The 27011-nt window shown below is 34.9% G+C and overlaps 1 protein-coding gene across 17 annotated transcripts in view; it reads left to right on the forward strand.

Annotated features, from left to right (window-relative positions):
• Positions 1-27011, forward strand: part of PEAK1 (pseudopodium enriched atypical kinase 1) — a 309415-nt gene that overhangs the window by 160207 nt on the left and 122197 nt on the right. For 13 of the 17 annotated variants that reach the window (XR_011491677.1, XM_070477603.1, XM_070477609.1 and 10 more), the window contains one exon: positions 2244-2406. The gene's annotated coding sequence lies outside the window, so the exon portion shown is untranslated. Of the gene's footprint in view, positions 1-2243; positions 2407-2916; positions 4005-4080; positions 11855-12507; positions 13640-14657; positions 14898-27011 lie in introns of those variants that run through there. The other 4 variants (XR_011491673.1, XR_011491676.1, XR_011491674.1 and 1 more) reach the window with 4 other exon arrangements.

Genomic DNA, 27011 nt, shown 5'->3' on the forward strand with positions numbered 1-27011 from the left:
TACTACTTAGAACATTTCCTTTCATGTAGTAGGCCTTAAGTATAATTTATGTGGTTGGAAGGATGAATAAATGAAAGTATGCCTTAAAAAAAAAAGGTGTGATTTGTAGGAATATCTGATAGGCTAATGTGTATAGTGAATCACCAAGAAGGAATACAAGTAACTTCACCCAGATTTATTTCACTATATAGAACTACTTTTTATTTAAGCATTTAGTTGTATCAAACTTCCACAGAAGACATTTTGGAAATATGACTGATGTACTGATATATTAATTTTTTTCTTTTTATATTATAATAATATCAAACTTATATGCAAATTATAAGAATGGTACAGATAATTTTTCCTGAATCACTTGAGAGTAAGTTGCTGACATTATACTGCATCATCACTCAATACTCTAGAGTGCATTTCCTACAAAGATATTCTGCCACATAATCAGGATAAAATAATCACAATCAGGAATTCAGCTGGTTGGTTGGTTACTACTATCTAACCTACAACCTACAATTGGTTGATTGATTGCTATCATCTAACGTACAACCCTATTCAAGTCATACCAGTTGTTCTGGAATTCAGTGGTGAACATCCCTAGAAAGGAGAGGCACAGAGTAGGCACCCTCAAAATTTGTATGTCTTTCCTTTCAGATCTTTGGCTGATTACTTAAGTTCACATGTGGAGGAGACTCCATAGGGCCTAGTGGAAGGTAATAGCAGACATGAGAAGTTGTTGAGGGGATATTTCAGATTTGGAGTTTGAGTTCTACCAAACACATCAGAATAAAGCATTCAGAAAAAGACTATTTCAAGGAATGCAGGATAGATTATAAGAGGATAACAGATCACTGCATTAGGAAAGAGTAAGGTGATGTAGGTTCTCATTTCAGTTTTGTCACTAACAACACTTACCCATGGGAAATAACTTAACTTCTCTCTCACAAAGTACTTTTCTAGGTTATCACTATTTGTATATCTATAAGTTCAATATCTTTTCATATTCAAATTTCAAAATAAAATAGGCATTGATTGCATTTTTCTTCTTTAAAAACTCATAGTGGAAAGATGAATAACTGATTTTGCCACTGTTTATGTGATACAGGGCTTTGCGCAAACTCTGGGAAATAGTGAAAGAGGAGGCTGGCATCTTCCAGTCCATGGGGTTGTAGAGAGTTGGACATGACTTTAGTGATATGTATATATTTCTTGGTAATATTTCTCCTACATGACACTCATCATTGTTATACAGCACTTGAAGTGATAGATATAAACACTGTTAGAATACTGGATATTGTTTTCATCATGAATAACCCAGCAATGTCAGAGTTAGATACCGTTTAATGTTGCACAAAAGTGTCCTTTTTAAAATGTGCCTTTGTTGTCTTAGAATCTATTGAAAGGTTCAGTTCTACAGTATGTAAGCACAATCTGGAATCATTTAAAAGTTATCACATTATCTTTTTCTTTCTTAACTCTTCTGGTCATTTTCCTTGTATTTAGTGTTATAGAAAAAGCAAATGGGGGCTTGGGCCTGTTTAAACATGCGTGTAATTGGTGCTTAAGAGTCAGAAATAGATAGAAATTTATTATTTTAATCTTAAGTGATATTTTGTATACCAAATTACAAATATATTTTATACTTAAACCTAAAGTGAAAGGAGGTGGGAGGGGGGATCGGGATGGGGAATACATGTAAATCCATGGCTAATTCATGTCAATGTATGACAAAAACCACTACAATATTGTAAAGTAATTAGCCTCCGACTAATAAAAATAAATGAAGAAAAAACCCAAAAACAAAAACCTAAAGTGAAACTGCAAAACAGCTAGAGAAAGTTTTGTAATTGGAGATAAATACTTTCATATTTGACAGAGGCTGTATCAAAGTTGGATATTGTCACTTAGAATTGAATTGTTATAAAGGTGAAGTAGAATTTTATGTTTCATATTCTTTTATTTTTAGCCAAAAATAGAAATATATGAAGACAATCAAATGAAGTCTTAGAAAGCCTCAAGTGTGTCAGTACTAATTTGATTCATATAAGTTGTTTGATTCTTAGGTATGTCATGGATAATTCTTGAGTGTGTAAGATTCTATCCATGTCACTTCCTAAGTAAAGAAGTTACTCTTAAATGAGTCCAATTTTAACTATTGAGTAAGGGTAAAATTAAGAATATCCTAAATGAAAGAAAATGTCCAATATATTTAAACTAGTTTACCTCTATTTTGTGCTGTTCTCTTGCAGTAAACACCACTATCTTCAGAAAATAAGGAATGAGAGGCAAGGAAGAAAGGACATTCATTCATCTTGGAAGAACCCAAAGCACTTTGAAATCTGAAGGAATGTAATTATAGCTGCTAAAACCACCTTTGTCACCGAAATGGATGAAGTACTTCAAATTTAAATGGTAACCCGAATTCTCATATCATGTTTCCACCAAGAACTTTAAATCACTTGAAAGGATTTCTTTTTAGCTTTAAATATTTACCTTAACAAATACCAAAGTGCAAATAGCTGATAATTTTATAACTTATTTAGCATAGTTAGGATTTTATTTTCTCTTTTAATGCTTTACCCTGATATTAGCTAAAAGAATTGTTGCTTTTTCCCCCAGGTTATCAACTTTTAACATAGGAACAGATAAGCCTTATTTGAGTAAGAATATGGCATAGTATTAGTATACTTACAGGTCTGTCCTTTGCCAGATATTTTTCCTTTCATAAAAACAACTCAGGCAACATAAACTGTAGTATTCTATCACATGTAAAAGTGTTTTATAATCTTACTTTCTGAACTTTATTTAGTATTTTTTTTTTAGTTTCCTTATGTGACATCTGGTCTCTTGATCTTTTTCCTTTCATATCTGGCATCTTATTTTAATTTAATCTTTATTTTATCCTCTCCCCTTCCTTCTCAGGAATTTAGGGTTATAAAAGACACCAGGTTTTAAGTGTTCTGTCATTAAAAAAGAAAAAAAGACACAAGGATCCAAAATGGAAAAGGAGAGAGAAGTTTGAAAAAATTATAGAATTATTTCTTATTGTGAAGTCACAGTGATTGTTACATTTTAAGTAGAATGGAAAGCAATTACAGAAAGACTTAAAATTCTTTGTCAGTCTTCTCAAATCTCCTTGATCTTAGGTCAAAATTGTTTCAACACATGTTTTGTAAAAACTCAAATGTTTGCAACTTTTAATGGCATCCTAGTGAACAATTAGAAATTTTATTCATTGGAAAAGTCTATTAATTTGGTTTTGGGGGATAACTTTGTTTGCTTGAGTCATTGTGTCTTGGTAGTGAATGAATGAAATTGAGTAAAACTAGGTCCTTGCTGTGAAATCAGAACATGTGAAAAATCAAATACAGCCCTAATCAATGACTAATCCTAATGATTCTAAGGAATGTAGGACCTATTATTTCAGGAAAATGATTTAAATTGGTAAGTGTAACCCAGGATAAGTAGTATGTAAGGAATGTTCCCTGTGCTAACATTAACGTGGATAGGAAATACCTTAACATTGATTTTTTTCTTTTTAATTATCCAATTATTGGTTAAGCTTCTACTTATGGCATTGTTAGGAATTTCTGTATGCTTGTCACTACCTCCCAGCATTTAGCATTTTAAAAATATTGAGCAAATTCTTTCTAGTCCACAACTATTAAAAAATTATACAAAGTTGAAGAAAGTAACTTTTGAAACATAGCAAAAACTTAAGTGCTGAATATTCAGTTATACAGGCAAATAGTACATAGAAAGTCACTGGGGAATTCCCTGGAGGTTCAGTGCTTAGGATTCAGCACTTTAACTGCCTTGGGCCTGGGTTCTATCCCTGGTCAAGGACCCAAGATCCCACAAGCCACGTGATACAGCTAAAAGAAGAAAGAAAGTCAGCAAACTTCCATGTCTTCTCCACTAATGATCTAAGTTTTCTTTATCCATTTGATTGTATCTGATTCTATAACCTTGTATAACCACAGCTTCATTAATGAACCCAAAACAAACAATATTGTCAAAGTTTTTATCGTGATACATTTACCACTCCTTACCAAACATTTATTTCCATTTAAATTCATCTTTCAGTGATTTGGAGGGCTTCCCTGGTGGCTCAGATGGTCATGAATCTGCCTATAATCCAGGAGACCCATGTTCGATCCCTGGGTGGGGAAGATCCCCTGGAGAAGGAAATGGCAACCCACTCCAGTATTCATGCGTGGAGAATTCCATGGACAGAGGAGCCTGCTGGGGTATAGTCCATGGGGTTGCAAAGAGTCGGACACGACTGAGCGACTGACACTTTCCCTTTCACAGTGATTTTTGGTAACCATGGATAGGATCATTGAAATCCACAGAGAGTGGCTTTTTCTAATCATTAATTTCCACTTTATTCACTACCAAATTTGTTTTTTAGTGTCATAAGATTAACAAGGATCAAATTAAATTAGAACTTGACCTCTCTACAAAATAAAAATATTGCCTTCATTCTCCCATCAAGTCCAGTTCAGAAGTCATGTAATTCACATGCACGAGACTACCTGAATTACATATTGCTTATTTTTTCTGGTCCCATCTAAGCTGAATGCATCCAGAATCCCAAATCAACTGTGGCTTTTGATGAGGGAATGGAATCAGGCTTCTGACTGTGCAACTGACAGAATTTCTAAATTAGAAATTCACATTTCTAACTGTACAAACTATCATGGCCACCCTGAATAGGCTAAAACTTAAAAGATAATGTTCTAGCTATGTTAAAGTTGAATTGAACACCCAGTTTTATCTAAGTCCATTAGCTTAAAATTATGATTCTTGGGAATAGAGTATATTCTTGCAAATGGTGAGACCACTGCAAATAATGTATCTATAAAGAATCTTAAACTCATAAATCTTAATAGGCTCCATTTAGGAAAACTGTCCTTATGGAGGGAAGCCTAGGTATAATTTGCCCAGACAAATAGGAATTTAACGTAAAAGTAATTAATGTGTACTGAGTGATTACCATACGTGAAGCATTGGAATTAGTGTTTAATATGCATTATCTGAGGCTTCACCACTCTATTTGACATAGGTCATATTATTAAATATCTCCATCTTACATATGAGGAAACACATTCTCAAGGAAATTATTTAAATTGCCTTGCATCAAGTTGCTAGTCCAAGGTAGAATCAGCTCCATAACCTGAACTCTTAACCAGGAGTGTATTCTAGTTTATAAGCATTCAATACCTCAAAACTTCAACTTGTTAAATTTTTATTTACCCAGTAGCAGATAAGGAGAGGTCTTATTATTAGCAGCATTCTCATTTCAGTTTTGTGAAATTATGTTCCCGTAAGATACTATTTTTCTTTTGCAACATCAATTTATTCTGTTGGTAATTTCTCATTGTTCTGACTATGTTCTTGAAGTAGTAGTTATTATTTAATAGAAAAGATACTTGAAGGTGATATCATTAGACCCACATTTATCTGAGATAGAGACAGAGGACATAGAAGGGAAACACAGGTGAGGAAAAAATGCAAAACTGACCTGTTTACTCAGCTGTCCTCCCTTAAAGTCTTATCTGCCTTTCTCTTTATCCTAAGAAAATTCTTCGTTGTTTTTCAGTCTCTGATACTGTTACTAAAAACAAAAATAGTAGTGAATTTGGAGACGAGTTCATCTTGAATTTTTATTTTACATTGGAGCATAGTTTGTTAACAGTATAGTTTCAGGTGTACAGCAAAGTGATTCAGTTAACGTATACATCTATCTATTCTTTTTCAGGTTATTTTCCCATTTATGTTATTAGAGAATATTGATCAGAGTTTCCTGTGCTATAGTACATCCTTGTTGGTTATCTGTTTCAATATAGTAATGGCATACATTTTCTGTTAAATTCATATATAGTCTTTTTCAAATAGGTAGTTCTTATTCTAATTGTAGAAAACTTCCCTGATAACTCAGTTGATAAAGAATCCATCTGCAATGCAGGAGATCTCAGTTCAATTCCTGGGATGGGAAGATCCGCTGGAGAAGGGATAGGCTACCCACTCCAGTATTCTAGGGCTTCCCTTGTGGCTCAGCTGGTAAAAAATCTGCCCGCAATGCAGGAGACCTGGGTTCAGTCCCTGGGTTGAGATGATCCCCCGGAGAAGGGAAAGGTGAAATAGTTTTTCATGTCTTTTGCCCATTTTTGAATTGATTGTTTTAACTGTTGAGTTCTGAGTGTCCTTAAGTATTCTTACCCACTCCAGTATTCTGGCCTGGAGAATTCCATGGACTGTATAGTCCATGGGGTTGCAAAGAGTCAGACAGGACTGAGCACTTTCACTAAGTACATTAACCTATTATCAAGGTTTAAGAGGATAAAACTTATCAAGACTCAACATATTAAAGATATCAGTTCTCCCTAAATTGATGTATAGGCTTAAATCAACTCCTAAAATCCTGGCAAAATTTTTTAAATTTATGTGGAAAGGCAAAGAAATTTGAACAGCTTTGAAAAAGAAGGAAATGGAAGGAACCACTCTACCCGCTTGCAAAACTTATAAGGCCACAGTACTCAAGATTGGTATTAGCAGTAGGATAGACACATAAATCAGTAACAGAATAGATAACCCAGAAATATCCCCACACAAGTATAGCCTGCTGATTTTTTTTTTTTTTTTTAATGAAAGTGTAAAAGCAATTCAATGGAGAATGGACTGTCTTTTTATCAAATAGTGCAGGAGCAACATGTCACTAGTGGTAAAGAATCCTCCTGTCTTATACAGGAGACACAAGAGAGGTGGGTTCATCCCTGGGTCAGAAAGATCTCCTTTAGTAGGCAATGGCACCCCACTCCAGTATTCTTGCCTGGAAAATCCCATAGGCAGAGGAGCCTTGTGGGCTACAGTCCATGGGGCTGCAAAGAGTGGGACATGACTGAGCAATGGAGCACAATTGAATATTTATAGAAAAAAAAAAAAGCCTAATTCTCACCTAAATTCTCAGCCTAAATTCTCACCTTATACAAAACTTAAAAGTGAATCATAGATTTAAATGTAAAACTAGAAAACTTTTTAGAAGTTTATGTAGGAGAAAATCTTTTTTTGTTTGTTTTTAATTGGGGGAAAATTGCTTTACAATGTTGTGTTGGTTTCTGCCATACAACAACATGAATGAGCTATAATTATGCATATATCACCTCCCTCTTGAGTTTACCCCCCTCCTCCTCCATCTCACACCTCTAGGTCATCACAGAGCACCCGGATGGGCTCCCTGTGAGCAAACCTTCAGGGTCTGGAGGTTAGTGAAGAATAGTTAGGACAGCAAAGCACAACCATAAAAGAAAGAAAAATGGAAAAGTCAGACTTGATCAAAATGTAAAAACTCTCACTCTGTAGAAGACCTCGTTAAAAGGATGAGAAGACAAAAGAGTCATATGTAGAATACTTAAGGACCCTCAAAACTCAACAGTTAAAACAATTAATTCAAAAATGGGCAAAAGACATGAAGAACTACTTAACCAAAGAGGATATACACTTAATAGCATTGACAAAGAAGTGCATTTTTGAAAAGATATTCAATATCACTTGCTATTAGGGGAATGAAAATTAATGCCATGATGAGTTATCACTGTATACTTGTTAGAATAGCCAAAATAAAAAATAATAACAATGCCTAATACTGATGAGGATACAAAGAAACTAGATCTTTCATATATTGCTGGTAGGAACATAAAATGGAACAGACACTGGAAAATAATTTGATTGTTTCTTTTAAAATTAAATGTACACTTACCATATGACCCAGCAATCCCACTGTTGGGCACTAAACCCAGTAAAATGAGAACTTAGGTTCACACAAAAACATGTACATTATTGTTCGTACCAGCTTTGTCTGTGATAGCCATGGACTGTACCAACCAACATGTTCTACGATAGGTAAATGGCTAAACAAATTGTGGTACATCCATACTGTGGAGTACAATATCAGCAATAAAAACGAATGATCTACTGATATATATCACAGCTTGGATGGATCTCAAGGACATAAGGCCACATAATGTTTGATTCCATTTATATGACATTCTCAAAATGACACAATTATGATGATGGAGAACAAACAGTTGTTGCCAGGGATTTGCGAAGGTTGAGTGGTAGGTGGGTGGGTGTGACTATAAAGAGCACCAAGGGATATCTTCACAGTGATGGAATAGTTTGTATCTTAATTGTGGTGATAGCTAGAGTAATCTACATGTGTCATGAAATGACACTGAATACACATACATTGTACCCATGTCAGTTTCCTGGTTTTGATATTGTATTATATTTATACAAGATGTGACTATTGGGGCAAACTTTCAAGGGTAAATAGGGCTTCTCTGTATATCTTTGCAACTTCCGGTAACTCTTCTATTTCAAAATAAAAAGTTTAAAAAAATAACCCTATTTTAATTAATAAGTATGGTCCAGAAAATTCAGTCCTGTAAAATGCAATGTCATGCTACTTGTGGATTAATGAAATGACTAGGATAAGCTACGCTAGAACCTGGTTAGAAGCTCTGAGGGTGCAGCTTTGAGCTCCAAATCTACCCCCACCCCCAACCTCCCCATCCCATCTGGTGGCAGTTGTCTGCTTTGGTTTTAATATTGCCAAGGGCATTTCTAGGTCTTATGGCTGGCTGGTGGACTCCCAAGACAATCCCATTGATTCAAAGAATCTCCTAGTTAACAACTGTTTCATGAGCCACATCTAAGGAGATTGATCCAAGAAAGTACTAGGGATGCTGAGATCTACCCTCCTGCTTCCTTGGGTTCATGGGAGGGATTGCTGGCTATTTTTTACCAAGTTCTCTCTCCCCTCCATGTTATCATACTATCCCTCTTCCACCATAGGAACTATAAACAGCTGTATTTGAGAACAAGGGTTGAATCAACTGTTACAGCTAAGTGCATATTATCCAAACATGTATATGATAAAATGTTCCCCTTTTTGTAACAGTTTTCAGTCCAAGGTTTAGTGTATCTTGTTTCTGAGATTTTGCTTCTGAAGAGTGTTTCATGTGTTTGGTAAAAAGCTGTTGATCCAAGCTTCCAATAATATGAGGAAAAATAAAAGAAGAACCAGAAAAGTTATGTTATCCTTGCTTTCTAAACTAAAGGACATAAAATTCGAAATGATCCTGTGGATTCTTTTGGAAAGAATACTAAGCTATCATCTGGGTTATACCCCTACCTTACAGTGGGATGATCAACATATCTGACTAATGGAATAACTTCATGCCATTTTACGTACTGACTTCATTCATTCATCACACATTTACTTGGGGAAAATAACATTTGCAATAGATAAAAAATTTTAATTTACTTTGTGCTAACATTAAGTTTAAGTGATTTGTGTATATTATCTCTCTCTTGGCTATAAACATGTCACTATGGAGGGTACATGGGATTCAAAGAAGAGTAGATGCAGGTGCCGGCATCTGTTTCTCTAACAGAGCAGACAAACATGTAAATAGCAGTGTTCAAGAGATTAATGGGAATATGAGGACAGAGCTGTGACAGTACTTTTTCTGTTTGGGAAGGGTGAGGAAAGACTTCCCAAAGCACAGATGAATCCTACTGCTGAATGTTACTGGTTAATAGGATTTTACTGCCAGGGAACAAGCTAGAAGAAAAGAGTATTCCTGTTCTAGGTGAAAGGAATAACATGTGCAGAGATATACTTACCTCCTTTAGAAGAAAAAAAGACATAGACTTTTAAAGTTGGAGAGGTTATCCAAGATATTTTATTTTGACATCCTTACTTTACATAAAATTAAATGGAAGCTCTTAAAGGCAAATCTATTTATCCAGTATTTCTCAGAAATTACAGTAATCACTTGAAATATTCTTTCAAACTATGTAGTTCAAAATGCATTTTGTCAGATACTTCTCTATTCCACAAAAGAAGGTTCTTCCTTATGTTTTCTTTGTTTAGAAATCTGCTTTACTTTCAAGCTAAAATGTAATTAAGTATATTTCTATTGCTCTTAAAATTTTTTATTAAAAATTCTAATACTTCAGAAAAATTCAGCATAATATTAAAAACATTATTATCTTACCACCAAGAATTAATTGAATCCTATCATTTTCCCATTTTTTTTAAAGAAATAAAACAATTTAGGAACAATGGAAATTCTCTTTGTATCTTTCTCCAATTCATTCTTGTCATCCTTTTCTGGAGAAAATGCTGTGAGGTTGGTGAATATATATTCTTATGTATGTACCCATTAACAACATAAAATGTAAATAATGATATACTAGATATATTTTTCCCATCTTTCATGATATGTGATATTCATTTAAATTCATTTTTTCATATGAACTCAAAACATAGCACAGGTGAGTAGGCAACATACTATAGTCAATAGTAGAGATTTCTCATGCCTCTCCTGTCTTCGAAGATGGCCTACACTCTGTCTATGGAGTGTGTTTCTTTAAATAAACCTTTCACTTAAAAAAACAGAAATAGTGGGGATTTGCTGTTGTGTTATGACTTTGTCCTCCTGTGTTCTCTTCTTGATACCTAAAATACCACTGTCTTGTTAATTCTGCATTGTGTTTTGGAAGAATGTAATTCTTTCATTCTGTAGGTTTTCAAATGTATTTTTAAAGACTTTTGTTGGGAAAACAGTTATTTCTGTGGGCTTATATCTCTCACATTAGCTCTTTTAATTCTTTACTACTGAGATCACTGTAGCAGAAATACTCTGTAGTAGAGTCAGATGACCAAGAAATGACTATACCATGTGGTAGAAAGTCTCCCTTCACAAATGTATTGCTGGCAAGACAACAATACTAGGTAGTAAGAAGTCAGTCGTGATGTATGGGAAGAGTTAGCCTCTGAAAATGTCATGACAAGACGATCCAGAAAGAGGATGTTTATCTGAACTTCTAAAAGAGCTTAGAAGTCCTTTCACCAAGGACCTGGCCGTGGCATAAGGGATGATAGAGGAAGAGATAGAAATCTTATTGTGAAAGAAAGGATTGCTGTGGGTGTTGAGAACACAGAAATTTTACCCATTGCTTCTTTGTACCAAGTATAATTAGCAGTAAATGTTTTAAGTTAATGATAATTAGCTAGAATACCACTAAACATACGTGGCAATTGAAGAATGTGATAAATACAAAGCGTCTCCTTGTTTCTGTTACTCACCTTCTCATAAGGGTGAGAAACTAGAAATCTGCACAAATGCTTGTACTAGGCAAGCCAGTTATTCCTAACCTTACTGGTGTTTTAATTCTGAATTAACGGTCCTCATGCAGTAGCCACAGAATAAGGGGGCGGCAGGGGTGGGATTGGTTTTTATCATTCCAGCTTGTACATTTTGAAGATTAACAATTCTAGCACATGGTCACAGGAGAGCTCATCTAAAAATACCAAATTGTAGAAATGAAAGGAAACACTCATTCCCTAAGAAACTCATTCTTCTTGGAGTCAGGCCCAGCTTTTGTTTCCTTCTGTTGGTTTGACATATATAGGAAGGAAAACATGAAACATTCTGGTACTTTAGAACTCTCTGATGTTAAATAATGAGCCATTGTATAACTAGTGCTAGAGTACAGGTGAGTTTCACATGGGGAATGTTTAAAAGGAAACAAGATGCAGATGCTTTGTGTGTGTGTGTGTGATCAATTGATTTTTTACAAGGTGCAGAATCAGTCCAGTGAAGAAAGATTAATCTTTCCAACAAATGATACTGGAACAGTAGAAGCAAAGCCAAAAAAAATCCCCAGAGCCCTTGCCTCATAACTTAACATAGGCCTTGAAGATAATTGAAAGAGAGGAGATGGTAAGAGATTCACTGTATAGAAATGAAATAATGAAACTCCCATGGAAATAGAAACATCAAAATGGTAGAAGGAATAATTGGAAGACAGTTTAATCTTTTGAGTGAGAAACATTATGTATTGTAGGAAATGTGTATATGCTATAGCTAAATATTCATTTAACCCATTAGCTTATTAAGCATGCTACTATTCACAGAGCAATCTAACTGTGTTAGATTGGAGGGGTGTTATAAAGACCCTCTGAGGGACTCATATATAAACAATAACAGAACATGATAAGTGCTATCATAGTGGTGCCAGGCAAGCTCAGGGGAAGGGACTGGCTAATATGTAAACTCATCCTGAAAGGGCTTCCTCTGCTAACCCACTGAGCGCTGAGTACACTGAAGAATGTTAGTTGATCCACTGTCCTTTTGAGCACTTTGGGAAATTGTTCATTTGATAGCTAAAATCCAATAAGGGATATCTTCTATCCGGTGCAATTTGAATCATGATAATTACCTCAGGCTGAAAGAATAGACAAAGTGAAGGAACCTGATGTGGTTTCCCTTTATTCTTCCTTTGAACTGTTATTTGATCACTTTTAAGTGGGTAGTCTCTTGCCTCTAGTTCTGTACAATGTCTATCACACAAGGAAAGCAGCAAAGGAATTTTTTAAAGACTGCCAAAACTCTGTAGAAATGAAAGAACGCTTTTTTTTTTCTTTTTTACATAAAGGAATCTCTATGATACTCCACTCACAGACAAAAGGGAAGTTGGAGTTGCATGTGATCACTTTGGCCAACCTTTTGTGGATATTCTAATGCACATTCTCATTTCTCTTTGAAGATTGCAACTTGTACTCACACTTTCCTGAAAGCAAGTAGTACTTTTATTCTCCCCTAGTCTCTGTCACATAACAAGAGCGTTGGTGGAAATTGCTTTTCCATAAAAAGAACTGTGCCGCCTACTCTTCAAATGCCACTGATTAAGAAAATCATTGATTGATTTTTCCTAGGGAATAAATTAGGCTTTCCCCTGAGAGTGGAAAAAATAAATAATGGGATATAAAGAATGAAGTTTGCTGTGTGTTATGGGGAAAATGTTTATGCAGTTGCCATGGAAATACCATGTAGGCATTTAAACCAGTAGCTTATGATATCTCTGTATTTGCCAAATATAAATCAGATATGAGTTGCATTCATTCTTTTTCTTGGCTCCCATTTAGTCTGACATGTGTGGTTATGTAAAATATGCTCCTGCTTTAGCATATTTGCTTAATATTTGCAGGAAATGTATAATACAAGGGGCTGCCATGTTTTAAGATCGTATAATTAAGGCATAGAAATAAAACTAAGGGAAGCAATTCTCAGCAAATGATTCCTAAAAACAAATAGTAACAATCAGAGTGCTTGAGGCTGGATTTTCCTGTGACATTCATAATTAACAGAGCTAATTAATTTTTTCTTAATAAAACATTCACAATATTGGACCTAATTAGTGCTAGCTAATTGTTTGTGAGTAATGTCAGATGCCAAAAATGCGTAATTTGAGACTTTATTCTTATTTTAATGTATGTGATTTCATTTCACAAGTGGAATAAAACACAACAGCCAGTGTTTCTGAATTACTACACTTTTCTGTCATATGACATCAGTTAGCCTTCAATCTCATGCCTTATAAGGGAGGCATGATAGAAATCTAGAGAGGGCATATATGAATATTGAAGATACAGAGAATTTGATACAATTTTCAGAGCTTGAACTTTTTTTTAAAATAATTCCAAAGATAATACAGACAATGCAAACTGTACCGGAAGCCACTGCCTCTTATGAGACACACAAACCAAAACAATAGGAAAATCTAAAAATGATTAGAATATGCTTCATTCATGCAAAATGGGGTGTTACCCAGTTAATTCTAATAACTCATCTTTTTATGTCAATTTTGCTACCCATTTAATAGCCCATAAGTTTATTATTTCCTCACTTAGATTTCCTCTAAGATATCATGTGCTTCTGTAAGCAGATAGCCCAGAGGCCTAATGTCTTATTAAAACAGTAATTGCTTATATGGTCCAATAAATATAATAGTAATTTAATGAAGCCAAATAGTTGCACAGATGGAGCAGTGGGAAAGGGCTAATCAGGGAAAGATTTTCAGAGGAAGTAAGTTGTAAGTCAAAATGTAAAGATCTTTCTGAGGGCATTTTAGCAATATATATCAAAACTTTTTAAAATATGTATGTATACACCTGTAAAATTTACAGAGAAAAGATATTTGTAAATATTTAATTAGGAGTGTATTAGTCTCGCTCTCTCTCTGTATGTGTGTGTGTGTGTATATGTATATATGTAAACACACACACATATTGGCTGCATTGTGTACAGCATGCTGTGGGATCTTAGTTCCCCGACCAGGGGTTGAACCCACATCCCCTACAGTGAAAACATAGAATCTTAACTTCTGGATCACCAGAGAAGTATCCCCCAAAATATTTTCTAATTTCCTCTGAATATTCCTCTTTGAATCATAGATTGTTTAGACAGTTTCTAGGTATTTGGATATTTTCCTATTATCCTTCTGTTTTTAATTTCTATTTTTTATGGGCAGGGAACATTCTTGATTTCTATTCTTTTAAATTTCTTAAGATTTCTTTCATGACCTAGGATATGGTATACCTTGGTAAATGTTTCATATAAAATTGAACAGAATGTATGTGCTGCCTTTGTTGGATAAATATCTATAAATGTCAGTTAGATTCAATTGGTTGATGGCCTTGTTTAGCTCTTCTGTGTCATTGCTGTTTGTTCACTGTTGTTTACTGAGAGAGAAATGCTGAGATTACCAAATGTAATTGTAATTTATCTGTTTGTTTCTCCTTTCAGGTCTGTCAGTTTTTGCTTCATGCATTTTGAATCTCTCTTGTTAGGTGCATATACATTTTAAATTGCTATGCCTTCTTGGAGAATTAACGTTTTTTAGTATATAAGGTTACTCTTCATTCCTGTTAATTTTCTTTACCTTGAAGTCTAATTTGATAATATAACCACTCCAGCTTTGTGTTTATTAGTGGCTTCATGTCTGTCTATCTTTAAAAAAAATAAAAGTTTAATCCACCTATATAATTATATTTGAAGTGTGTTTCTTGTAAATACCAAATAATTGAGTCATGATTTTCCAGATCCATTCTGATCATCTCTTTAATGTGTATACTATTTGCATTTAATGTAATTGACATACTTTCATTTTATTTATTTGTTTTTGGCTGCCCTGAGTCTTGGTTACTGTTTATGCTCTTTCTCTAGTTGCAGTGAGTGGGGACTCCTGTCTAGTTGCTGTGCGTGGTCTTAACTGTGGCAGCTTCTCTTGTTGCAGAGCACAGGCTCAGTAGTTGTGGTGATTGCTCCACACCATATGGAATCTTCCCCAACTAGGAATCAAACCTGTGTTCCCTGCATTGGCAGGTGGATTTTTATTCACTGTACCACCAGGAAAGTCCTTCTTGTCGCTCTTGTTATTGTTCAGTCACTCGTGTCCAACTCTTTGTGACCCCATGGACTGCAAGCATGCCAGGCTTCCCTGTCCTTCACTATCTCCCAGAGTTTGCTCAAATTCATGTCCACTGAGTTTGTGATGTCATCCAACCATCTTTCCTCTGTCGCCCCCTTTTCCTCCTGCCCTAATCTTTCCCAGCATCAGGGTCTTTTCCATTGAGTTGGCTCTTCCTATCAGGTGGACAAAGTATTGGCATTTCAACTTCAGCATCAGTCTTTCCAATGAACGTTCACGGTTGATTTCCTTTAGGATTGACTGGTTTGATCTCCTTGCAGTCCAAGGAACTCTCAAGAGTCTTCTCCAGCACCACACTTCAAAAGCATTAATTCGTGGTCTCTCAGCCTCCTTTATGGTCCAACTTTCACATCTACACATGACTAGTGGAAAAACCATAGCTTTGACTAGATGGACCTTTGTCAGCAAAGTGATATCTCTGCTTTTTAATACGCTATCTAGGTGTGTCAAAGCTTTTCTTCCAAGGAGCAAGCATCTTTTAATTTCGTGGTTACAGTCACCATCTGCAGTGATTTTGGAGCCCAAGAAAATAAAGTCTGTCACTGTTTCCATTATTTCCCAATCTATTTGCCTTGAAGTGACAGGACTGGATGCCATGATCTTTGTTTCTTGAATGTTAAGTTCTAAGCCAACTTTTTAACTTACCTCTTTCACCTTCATCAAGAGGCTCCAGAGTTCCTCTTCTCTTTCTGCCATAATGGTGATGTCTATCTGCATATCTGGGGTTATTAATATTCCTCCCAGCAATCTTGATTCCAGCTTGTGCTTCATCCAGCCTGGCATTTTGCATGATGTACTTACTCTGTGTATAAGTTAAATAAGCAGGGTGGCAATACACAGCCTTGACGTACTCCTTTTCCAGTTTTGAACCAGTCCATTTTTCCATGTCCAGTTCTGTTTCTTCTTAACCTGCATACAGATTTCTCAGGAGGCGGATAAGGTAGTTTGATATTCCGATCTTTCAGAATTTTCCAGTTTATTGTGATCCACACAGTCAAAGGCTTTAGCATAGTCAGTGGAGCAGAATTAGATGTTTTTCGGGAATTCTCTTGCTTTTTCTGTGATCCAATGGATATTGGCAATTTGATCTCTGGTTCCTCTGCCTTTTCTAAATCCATCTTGTACATCTGGAAGTTCTTGTTTCACTACTGTTGAAGAGTAGCTAGGGAAGTCCTAATCGACATATTTGAATTTAGGTGTACTATTTATTTTCTGTTTGTTCTCTCTGTTTTTTTTAATATTGTTTTCTCTTTCCTGACTAATTTGAACATTTTCTGTTATTCTGTTTAACTTATCTATTATGTGTTTTGCTCTATGTCTTTGTAGACACTCTAAGGATTGCAATGTACATACCAAACCTTGTACAATCTACTAAGAATCAGTATTTTACTATTTCAAGTAAAATGTAGAAATCTTATCACCGTAAAAATGACTTCATCTTTGCCCCCTTTAGGTTATGTTTCTTATATATTATACTACATGCATTGAAAACTCTATCAGACCATATAATTTTTTGCTTTCAGATGTCAAACATAAGGAATTCAAGAGGAAAGAATAGTCTGTTATGTTTATCCAGATATTTACAGTTTCTCTTCCTCATCCTTTATTCCTGATCTTCCAAACTTCCTACTGATTGCTTCTCTCTGAATAACATTAAAATCAATTATTTTATAGCATGTCTGCTGGCAACCTTTTCTCTTGTTCTCCTTCATCTAAAGCATCTATATCTGACCTTTACACCTGAAGAACATTTTTGTTGAATGTAGAATCCTTAGTTGATAGTTCAGTTCTTTCAAGGCTTTAAAAATAATGTGTTACTTCCTGTTACTATTCTGCACTGTTTCTGGTGAGAAATCTTAAGTCATTCCAGTTGATTCCCTAAAAGTATTGTTTTTCTTTAGCTAGTTTCCCCTTTTGTTTCTTAGTTTTCATCAAGTGTGATTATGATATCCTGAGTTTGGATAGCTTTGTGCTTATCCTTTACTAAGTTCACTGGGCTTTTTAAATCTGTAGCTTTGTATGTTTTGCCAAACTTGAGAAATTTTCAGACATTATTTCTTCTGTATTTTTAGCACCATATTATTTTTCTTCTTTTTGTTTTTACAATTCAAAATTTTGTTTTTCATTTTTAAATGGAGGATAACTGTTTTACAATGTTGTTTTGGTTTCACATTGCCATATGACAATGTGATTCAGCCATAAGTACACATATATCCCCTCCCTCCTGAGCCTTCCTACCACCTCCTACCCCGTCCCACCCCTCTAGGTTATCACAGAGCACTCGGCTGAGTTCCCTGTAGCACCATGCTCTTTTTCCTTTCCTTCTGAGCCTCCAGTAACATTGATGATAGACCTTTGGTTATTTTTGGTCTCTGAAGCTGTCCTCTTTTTCTTTTTTGTTAGCTCACATTTATTTGTCATTCAGATTGTATAATTTTTATTAACTATCCTCAAATTCACTGACTTTTTCCTTTATCATTGGCTATTGAGCCTTCCCAGTTGATTTTTCCATTTACAATGTTGTCTTTTTCAATCCCAAAATTTCCATTTAGTTTTTCTTCATATCTTCTATCTCTTTTCTGCGACTTTCTAACTTTCCATTTGATTCAAGAGTTTTTACCATTGTGTGTATTTCACAAGTATTTTTTAATGGGTAATTAAATGTCTTTGTCCGGTAACTTTACCATCTATGTCATCTTGACACTGGCATCTGTTGCTGTCTTTTCCTCTGGTGTTCTTTATATGCCAGGTAATTTTGAATATCATGAACATTTTGAATAGTATGAGTCTCTGGACCCTCAGTTATTAATATGTTCCACCAATCTGCTGTTTTTATTCCTACAGCATGCACTTGCCTACAGGTTCTGATACCTAATGCATGACATGATTTTTATTGTCTTTTCCCTCTTCTCCCTCCCTCCCTAGACACTTGGCGTTCAGTTTCTCTGGCCTGCTAATTCACTTCATTCTCTCAACAAATATTTATTTAGTACTCACAGTGTGCTGAGCATGGTTCTAGGCACTGAGAATCCATTCAGGAATAAAACAGACAAAAATGACCATCTTCATGGAACATATATTCTAGCAGAGGGAAAGAAACATCAACAATGAGCCTAATTAGTAAGTTGCATTACACGTTATTAGGTTTTAAGCAGGTGTCACTGTTTTTTGGACAAAAGTATAGTATGATAGTCAGATTGGAAGTAGTAGACAGCTCATGAAAATTTTAAATATGTTGGTAAGGATAGGACTCATTGATGAAGGAAAATTTGAGCAAGAAGAATGTGTATGTCCAACCAAAAGTTCTGTTAAGAGTAATTATATAGAAAACTAAACAGAACAATGTTTATATGATTACTAGTTATTTATCCCTCAAGTTATTTGCTCTTGTATTTTCCCCAAGTGAAATAAAAGATAATTTTTTGTAATGCAACTATAATCAATTTCTTCTTGTAATTTCTAAATCTTGTTTTTACTCTGTGTGTCTTCTTTAGGCAAGACTCAAAATGGTCTTAAATTTTTTTCTTATTCATATATTTATTTTTACTGAGGTAAAATTGACATAACATAAAATTAACCATTTTAAAGTCATAATTCAATAGCATTTAGTACATTCACAAGGTTGTATAACCACCACTCTGTCAAGTTTCAAAACATTTTCATCAACCCAAAAGGAAATCCCTTATCCATTAAGCAGTCATTCTTTATTCCCCCTCTTCACCCAGCCCCCTTCAACTCCTATTCTGCTTTCTATCTGTATGATTTTAATTATTCTTGATATTTCACATGAATGCACTAATATATGTGATCTTTTTTTTTTCCATTTATTTTTATTAGTTGGAGGCTAATTACTTTACATCATTACAGTAGTTTTTGTCATACATTGAAATGAATTAGCCATGGATTTACATGTATTCCCCATCCCAGTCCCACCTCCCACCTCCCTCTCCACCCGATCCCTCTGGGTCTTCCCAGTACACCAGGCCCAAGCACTTGTCTCATGCACCCAACCTGGGCTGGTGATCTGTTTCACCCTAGATAATATACATGTTTCAATGCTGTTCTCTTGAAACATCCCACCCTCGCCTTCTCCCAGAGTCCACAAGTCTGTTCTATACATCTGAGTCTCTTTTTCTGTTTTGCATATAGGGTTCTCGTTACCATCTTTCTAAAGTCCATATATGTGTGTTAGTATACTGTAATGGTCTATAGATTCAATGCAATCCCTATCAAACTACCAACGGTATTTTTCACAGAACTAGAACAAATAATTTCACAATTTGTATGGAAATACAAAAAACCTCGAATAGCCAAAGTAATCCTGAGAAAGAAGAATGGAACTGGAGGAATCAATCTGCCTGACTTCAGACTCTACTACAAAGCCACAGTCATCAAGACAGTATGGTACTGGCACAAAGACAGAAATATAGATCAATGGAACAGAATAGAAAGCCCAGAGATAAATCCACGAACCTATGGTCACCTTATCTTCAACAAAGGAGGCAAGGATATACAATGGAAAAAAGATAACCTCTTTAACAAGTGGTGCTGGGAAAACTGGTCAACCACCTGTAAAAGAATGAAACTAGAACACTTTCTAACACCATACACAAAAATAAACTCAAAATGAATTAAAGATCTAAATATAAGACCAGAAACTATAAAACTCCTAGAGGAGAACATAGGCAAAACGCTCTCCAACATAAATCACAGCAGGATCCTCTATGACCCACATCCCAGAATTTTAGAAATAAAAGCAAAAATAAACAAATGGGACCTAATGAAACTTAAAAGCTTTTGCACAGCAAAGGAAACTATAAGCAAGGTGAAAAGACAGCCCTCAGATCGGGAGAAAATATGTGATCTTTTATATGGAACTTCTTTTACTTAGCATAATGTTTTTGAATTTCATCTACATTTGTAGCATGTATCAATGCTTCATTCATTTTTATGGCTGAATAATATTCCATTGTACATTATGTTCTGGGGCTTCCCAGGTGATGCTAGTGGTAAGGAACCCACCTGCCAATGCAGGAGACATAAGAGACTCAGGTCCGATCCCTGGGTCAGGAAGATCCCCTGGAGAAGGAAATGGCAACCCACTCCAGTGTTATTTCCTGGAGAATTCCTATGGACAGAGAAGTCTGGTAGGCTACAGTCCATAGGGTTGCAAAGAGTCAAACATGACTGAAACAACTTAGCATGCACTTATTTTTGTTTTGCTTATTCATTCTGCGTTTTGTTTATTCATTCGTCAATGGACACTTGTGTTTTGTTTATTCATTTGTTAATGGACACTTGCGTTGCTTCTACATTTTGGCTATTGAACATAATGCTGCTATGAACATTCACATTCAAATACAACATTCATATTTCTTTGAGTCCCTTTTTTCAATTCTTTGAGGTATATACCCAGCAGTAGAATTACTGGGTAGTATACAAGGAGATCCAACCAGTCCATCCTAAAGGAGATCAGTCCTGGGTGTTCATTGGAAGGACTGATTTTGAAGCTGCAACTCCAATACTTTGGCCACCTCATGCAAGGAGTTGACTCACTGGGAAAGACCCTGATGCTGGGAAGGATTGGGGGCAGGAGGAGAAGGGGACGACAGAGGATGAGATGGTTGGATGCCATCACCGACTCGCTGGACATGAGTTTGAGTAAACTCTGGGAGTTGGTGATGGACAGGGAGGCCTGGCGTGCTGTGATTCATGGGGTCGCAAAGAGTCAGACACGACTGAGCAACTGAACTGAACTGATGGTAATTCTATGTTTAAATTTTGAGGAACCACCACACTGTTTTCCATAGTAGCTGTACCATTTTATATTCCTGTCAGAAATTTACAAGATCCATATGCTCACCAATTCTTGGTTGTTGTTGTTTTTTTTTTTTTTTTTGTCTTTATGATTATGGCCATGCTAGTGGATTGAAGTGGTATCTCATGGTTTTGATTTGCATTTTACTTATAACTAATGATGCTGAGTATCTTTTTGTTTATTTGTTGGCCATTTCTATATCATTTTTGGAGAAATGTATTCAAGTCCTTTGCTCATTTTTTAATTGAGTTGCTTTTCTTTTTGCTGTTGTGTGGTGAGAGTTCTTTATATATCCTAAATACAAATCTTTTATTAGATATGTGATTCATAAATATTTTCTCCCATTCTGTAATTTTTTTCATTTTCTGGATAGTGTGTTGATGCACAAAAGATTTAAAATTTTTTTCTTTTATCTCTTACACTTTTTGGTATCATATCTAAGTATCCATTGTCAAAGTAATGAAACTTTCCCCTGCTTTCTTCTAAAAGCTTTATAGTTTTAGTGCTTGCATTTAGATTGTTGATCCATTTTGAGTTAATTTCTGTATATGATGTGAGGTAGGGGTCCAACTTCATTCTTTTACATCTTGATATTAGTTTTACCAGCATTGTTTGTTAAAGAAACTATTATTCAGCCCATTGAATGATCTTGGCACACTTGTCAAAACTCAGTTGACTACCAATGTATGGGTTTATTTCTGAACTCCCAATCCTGTTCCATTTGTCTGTTCTTATGCCAGTACCACACTATGTTGATTACTGTAGCTTTGTAATAAGTTTTGAACTGGGGAAGTGTGAATCTTTCAATTTCTTTCCATCCGAGTGTCTTGGTTCTTCAGGGTCTCTTGAGATTCCATATGAATTTTATGATTAACTTGTCAATTTCTAAATAAGGGAAACAGGTTTTGATGGGGATTGCATTGAATCACAAGATCAACTTTGGGAATACTGATATCTTAACAATATTAAATTTTCCAGTCCATGAACATGGAATGCTTTTTTATTTATTTAGGTTTCCTTTAATTTCTTTCATTAAATTTCTTTCATTAATGTTTTGTAGTTTTTAGTGCACAAAAAAAAGTTTTCTTGCACTTCCTTGATTTTCTTCCTATTTTATTCTTTTTCATTCTATCGTAAATGGAATTATCTTCTTGATCTCATTTTCATGCTCATTTTTAGTGTTAGAAATACAAGTGATTTTTTTGTGTAAATCTTGTATCTTGAAACTGCCAAAGTCTTTTATTAGTTCTCATAGTTGTGTGTATGTGTCTATTCTTCAGGATTTTCTACCTATAAGTAAGATCTTGTTGTCTGTGAGTTATGTATCATTTACTGTGCCTTTCACTCCCACTGTTAAGATATTAAAGTTCCCAGGACTTCCCTGGTTGTCCAGTGCCTAAGACTCCATACCCCCAATGCAGGGGGGCCCAGGTTCAATCCCTGGTCATGGAACTAGATCCCACATGCCACAACTAAGAGTTTACATGATGCAACTAAAGATCCTACATGGCACAACTAAGCAAAAATAAGATACTAGGGTTCCAGTTATTCTACATTCTCTCCAGCATTTGGTGTTATTACATTTTATCACTTTCACCATTCCAGTGAGCTTGTGATGGTATTTTATTGAAATTTTAATTTGCTTTTCACTGGTGGCTAATGACATTGAACACTTTTCCATATATTTCTTGGCCATAGAATTTGTTTTTGAAAATCAGTGTCAGATAATTTAAGATGTTATTGTCAAGTTGACTATTAGGATTGATGTGGGACTAATTTTACAGTAAAGATTTGAGAAATTAAGTCCTATTATGTAATACATGTGAATATTAATAACTTTTGGACATTTAAACATTTTACAGAATGAGGAAAAAATAATTTTCCTTTATTGTTGATATGTGAATAATCATAGCTATAATTGGGCAGGGGTTAACACTTTTTAAAGAATTCAGTTAATATTACTTATTAAGTAGGTACATTATGCCAAGTGGCATACTTGTGCTTCTGAATGATACAAATGATAGAAATATGCACATTTACTTGTGATCATTGTAAATGTGCAAATGGACATCACTGTGTTTGGCTAATATGTCTGAAAATGGATTTTTCTCCAGTTGCTCACTGTAATTTGGGATGGATTGTTTCATGCATTAGAGACACTAAAGTTGGTTTAATTTGTGGGTGCCACAGCTTTCTAGTTTTTCATTGCCTGCAATTTCAAAGTACTTGTCTGTTTCTCACAAAATACTTAAATGAGTACAGACAGAAACATATAACCAGGTTGCCACTATTATAAGCTGCTGTTTTTACTCTCAGACATTGAAATGTAGAAATGAAGAATGGCTCAGAAACCTTGTAATAGCTTAGAGAGTTATCCTTTGAAAAGAAATGCATTGAAATAAGAACATTAAAAGAGCCCAGAGGTACAATAAAATGTGGTAGGAACACTCAGTAAATCCCACAGTCTTAGTTTGGAATATCTGGAAATGATCATAAACTCCTATGAACAATTTTGTGACTTTTAGTATTAAATTTATCATTTGTAAGATTTTAGCATATGAAGGGATATCTATTTTACTTGCTCTCTTTTCTAATGCCGTGGGTTGTTTTGTCTACTTACTTATAAATATATTTAGAAGAGCATAAATACATTTATTAGTCATTTGCTATTTGTCTTGCTTGTTGCTAGTCTCTCTTCTTACATTATCTCTAATCTTTACCATAATCTTGTAAATTCAATTTATAGATGGGAAACTAAGGCTCAAAAATTTGTTTCTTGCCTAAAGTTACAGATCACAGTAAGTGATAATTCTAATCCTAAAGTCTGTAGTTTTCCCACCATACCAATGGTTCTTACCCCAACCCAGTTAAAATGGCATTTCTGTTGTTAGATTTTAATATGTTTGAACAGCTCCCCCAGATTAATAATGTTCATCAGGGATTAGAAAACACTGGATAATGCCATGTGCTTACTTTTACAAGACCGTACTTCAGTAGAAGAGAAAATACAGGAAAAAACATTTTCCTTTAAAAGTATGTACAATATTGTCCATTTATCTGTGCCAAAGCATATCTGTTTGAAGCTTCCAGTGCATAGTGGTACACTGAGGACATGCTAAAGCCTCCCTTTGATGCTTTTTATTCCTAATAGTTTTCCCTCCTTCCTCCTCCAAAAAATACACAGTACGGATCAAACACAACTGTGAAAGGAAAACAAAAAGCACAATTGGCAAAATCCCATGAAAAGACCTTGAAAATGGAATGGGAATGCAGATGAGGAAACACACACGGAAGTGGAATACTGTAAAAGATGTGTGATTATAAGGCTGTGTTATGTCTGGCTTGCTGGACAAGCAAACATATGGATCTACCTATCCCAAACTTTATTCTCCTTGGTGGCATGGTGCAAAACCCGACAATGTGGGTGCTTTAAATGCCAAAGCAGGGACTTCCCTGGTGGTCCAGTGGTTAAGAATCCGCCTTGCAGTGCAGGGGATGCTGCTTTGATGCCTGGTCCAGGAACTAAGACCCCACATGCCGCGGAGCAGCTAAGCTAGCACACCACAGCTACTGAAACCCACTGGCTCTGCAGCACGTGTACCGCAACTACAGTCTGTGCCCTGCAGTGAAAGAACCAGCATGACGCAGCGAAGATCCTGTGTGTCACATCTGAGGCCCAATACAGGCAAAGAAAGAAATAAAGCATGTTTAAAAAGCCAACAGAACCCCCCATGTTGTCAATATCCAGAAAGGATAGGCAGCCCCCCCAAATATTTAACTATCCATGTTCACTACCCAGTAAAATATTTTGCCTTTCCCCTGAAAAAAATGCTTCTGTAATCACATCAGTCACAGACTAACAAGATATCTCTAAAGCCTAAATGAAGATGATCCCACAACTCAATATCACAAAATATTTAAAGAAAACTAGTACCATGACAGAAGGTTCCCAACTATAAAATGGAAGACCTAATATGGAAGGAATCAAAGTTAATAGAGCAAAACAGAACTTTAAAATAAATATATTCTCAGAGACATGCAAGATGACATTACATTTATTAAAAAAGAAAAAAAATTTTTTTTAGAATCTTCCCCTTTTTAAAAATTAATTTGTTTTTTATTGAAGGATAATTGCTTTACAGAATTTTGCTTGTTTTCTGTAAATTTTAAATCTTTTTGAAGTTAAAAACAGTTTAAGACTGGTTTTAAGAAAGACCATAAAATTGGAAAGAAAAAGGATAAATAGGGAAGCATAGAGTCATCCATTCATCTCCATAAATGCTTAGAGAGATGTGTGGAATAACATTCAATTAATGTTAGCACTTTTCCTTTCTGAGTAATGGGATATTGGTTGGTTTGTTGCTTACTATTTTGTACTTTTGTATTACTAAACTTTTTATGGATGCATGTTTCATTCCATAAAGCTTAAGTCATTTGCTTAAATTAAATTAATGAATTAAATAATTGACTTAAATATTAAAAGAGAATGATAAAATAATTCAAAGAAGATAAAGGTCCAGATTAATAAGGGTGAAATCAGAAATCAGCATGTTGTTGATTGATTAAAACATCGATAACATAGATTAACCTTCGTAAGTCTGGAAAAGAAAAGATACTAATCAATATTAGAAATTAAAAAATAAGCACAATTGAAGATACAGAGATTTGTAAAGTGGTAAGAACTCTGTATAAACGTGTGTTAATAAAATGTGAAAGCCAAGATTCAGTGAGTAATTTTTCAGAAATATGACTATCACTTGAAATGGTAAAAACCTTGAGTTAACTAATAATTATGAAAAGGAATTGAAAAAAAATTTAAAGATGTGTCCCTACAATGGCCAGTTTTACAGGTGAGTTCTAGGAAACTTTTAAAGACTTCCTATGTAATCTTGCATGATGTGTAAAAAGATAGGACCCTACCCAATTGGTTTCATGATGATCATGTGACACTAATACCCAAACGAAACAGGGAGGACACAGGAAAAAGAAAGAGAGACAGAGCAAGAAGTCAGGGGGCAGGGGAGGTGGTGAGAGGAAGGAAAAACTACAGGTCTATCTTATTTCTACATATAGGACTAAAAAATATCATAAATAAGATATTAAAATGCTGAACTGTTTACTTAGTACTTACACTAAGAATGAAAAGATGGGTCAGCACTGTAAACTTAGTTATTAGAGGAGAAAACTACACAGTTGTCTCAGTAGCACCCCCAAAAAGCATTCGGTAAAATGCAGAAATGTGGTATTGGCATAGAGAAAGACAACTATATCAATAACAGAATAAAGATTCTGAGATAGACACATATCTGTCTCAGGTATCTGTATATCTCCCAATTTAAATGTAGAATAAATGTGATACATTAAATCAGTATATAAAGAATGGACTATTCAATAAATAGTGTGCATTTAGAAAGATATATGAAAATTTTCACACCATTCACAAAAATAAGAATTAAATGTAATAAAAATATAAACAGAAGAAATACTTTGCAAAAGTGTTTGTGACCATGAGGTAGGAAAGGCCTTAAAATCAGCTATCAAGATCAAAACCATTTTTAAAAAATAGATGGTTCACTTAGAGCAAAATAAAAACTTCTCTATGACAAAAGAATCTTTAAACAAATTAAGAAGCTAAGTGCCATACTTAAAAGAATATTTCAAATGGATAAAACAGCACAGTAATATATTTATAGTATAAAAAAAGGGAGGAGGAAATAGAAAAATGGGCAAAGAATATGATCAGGGAATTAAAAGAAAAGAAAATACCTAATAAACTTTGGGAAAGATGTTCAATTTAATAATCAGGGAAATGCAAGTTTTAAACATAATAAAATTGTTTTAATCTACTGGA

Source organism: Odocoileus virginianus, chromosome 16 (assembly GCF_023699985.2).
Source record: "Odocoileus virginianus isolate 20LAN1187 ecotype Illinois chromosome 16, Ovbor_1.2, whole genome shotgun sequence".
Taxonomy (NCBI): Eukaryota; Metazoa; Chordata; class Mammalia; order Artiodactyla; family Cervidae; genus Odocoileus; species Odocoileus virginianus.